The sequence below is a fragment of the Pteropus vampyrus genome, unplaced genomic scaffold (assembly GCF_000151845.1).
Source record: "Pteropus vampyrus isolate Shadow unplaced genomic scaffold, Pvam_2.0 Scaffold13, whole genome shotgun sequence".
Taxonomy (NCBI): domain Eukaryota; kingdom Metazoa; phylum Chordata; class Mammalia; order Chiroptera; family Pteropodidae; genus Pteropus; species Pteropus vampyrus.
Genome location: NW_011888794.1, coordinates 817,413 through 819,980, shown reverse-complemented (window position 1 = coordinate 819,980; position 2,568 = coordinate 817,413).

Below are 2,568 nucleotides of genomic sequence, written 5' to 3'. Positions count from 1 at the left end.
TGTCATTTGTTGTCTTGGTGACCAGCTCAATTTCCATGATGTTTTATCCATGTCCATTATCTTTATTCTTTAAGTAATCTTTTTTTACATGCCCTCAGTTACACATGAGATTGAAAAGTTTACATTCGATTGTAAATCAAAATTATAGACATGCAATTATAAGACAGATTTCCAATTGGTAGGGGAATTGGTACAGAGTATGAAGCGTATGGAAACCTTAATTTATTTACCTACAAATCTAAGGACTGGTGTTATGTATATTTGTGTCTGTCCTCATCCTCCTTTTCTCTCATTTCAGGCATTTCATTCCTATCTAAAACAAATTCTTCCACCTGAGTTTAGGAAAAAAAACCCTCATGCGTTTTTTCTATGATTGTCAACTACCTCATCTTAATATTTTCCTCTCATCATATTTCCCTTATCAAATATGAATAACTGTCAAAAAGAACTATCTCAGTTTCTTGTTCTTCTCTATTAAATGAAATGAATCACTCTCTTTCCCACCTCAGGCAGACAGTAGACATAATAGTATGTAACTACTCCCTTTTTCCATCTTCAGCATCTAATATTTTATTTATTCCTGTAAACATTATAATCTGATTTCTTTCACCAAGAGCACATAGCATGAAATGCTTGTCGTCAACCTACTTACACTTGTTGCTATAGTCTTTTCTAGTCATTTGCCAGCATAGGCCAGCCATTCCCTCACTGAAATGTAATATATACATTACATAATATATAACCAATTTATATATGTGATATTATATATATTATCACTCATTTATTTATTGCACTTTCAATTTAGCAATATTGTGAGATAAATACTACCATTTCCATACTGAAATTTTTAGTGACCTTATAATTTATTACAGTCAAAAACATGAATTGTCTGTCCAAATTCATCATGATATAACTGTATCTCAACATATCTATGGCTACTATGAATTACATTACTTTGGAAATTATAAAATGCTAAATAGTTTATTTTCAAGGTATGCATGTAGAATAAGTAGAGGGAATGGTCTTTATATCCCACGCCACAAGGAGAGTGAATTTAAATTGAAATATATTCACAGAAGAAAGGGAAAATAAAAAGAATAGACACTTTATGAAGGACACCAAAAGCTATGTTTTATATAAGTAGGTATTTTCTAATTTATTAGTGCACTGTTAAATCTTTTATAGATTAAGTGAGTTTGTGTTAATGTTACATAAAGATATTGTACTAATATGTTTCTGAATTCTCCCTATAGTTACATCAGTTCAAAATACAAAGTGTAAATAGAAAATAAAGAAGTCGAATCGTCGCTATTTGAGGATGACATGATTCCCTATATAGAAAATCCTAAAGACTCCACAAGAACACTACTAAAAACAATAAGCAAATACAGTAAAGTTTCTGGATACAAAATCAATGTTCAAAAATCCCTATCATTCTTATACTGTAATCATGAAGTATCAAAAAAGAAGTGGAAAAAAATAATTCTTTTTGCAATTGCAACAAAAAGAATAAAATACCTAGGAATAAATCTAAAGAAACATGTGAAGGACCTATATAATGAGAACTATAAGACTCTATTAAAAGAAATAGAAGAAGATACAAAAAAATGGAAAGATATTTCATGTTCTTGGATTGGAAGAATCAACATAGTTAAAATGACCTTATTACCTAAAGCATTATACAGATTTAATGCAATCTCCATCAAAAATCCTAACAGCAGTTTTTAAAAAAGTAGAACAAAAAATCATCAGATTTGTATGGAAGCACTAAAGACCCCCGAATTGCCAAAGTCATCCTGAGAAAAACAACGAGGCTGGAGGCATCACTATGCCCAACTTCAAATTATACTACAAAGCGACAGTAATCAAAATGGGCAAATAATTTCTACAAAAAAAAGCCAAAAATGTACAGTGGAGAAAGGAAAGCCTCTTCAATAAATGGTGCTGGGAAAACTGGAAAGCTACCTGCAAAAGAATGAAACTAGACTGTTGTCTATCACCACACACCAAAATTAACTCAAAATGAATTAAGGACCTGAATATTATACCTGAAACAATAAAGTTCATAGAAGAAAACAGGAACTAAATTCATGGCCTTTGCTACTTAAAGAAGATTTTATGAATTTGACTTCAAAGACAAGGGACGTAACAGCAAAAATAAATGAATGAGATTACATCAAATTAAAAATCTTCTGCACAGCAAAAGAAATCGTCAACAAGGTAAAGACACAACTATCTGAATGGGAAAATATATTTGCAAGCAAAACCTCTGATAAGGGCTTAATATCCAAAATACACAAAGAACACATACAACTCAATAACAACTGAAAACAAATAATTCAATCAAAAAATGGGCAGAGGACCTGAACAGGCATTTCTCTTAAGAAGACATATAAGTGGCCAACAAAAATATGAAAAGATGCTCATCATCGCTAGCTGTTAGGGAAATGCAAATCAAAATCACAATGAGATACCATCTAACACCTGTCAGAATAGCTATAATCCACAGGACAAGAAATAACAAATGTTGGAGAGCATGCAGAGCAAAAGGAACCCTCATACACTGCT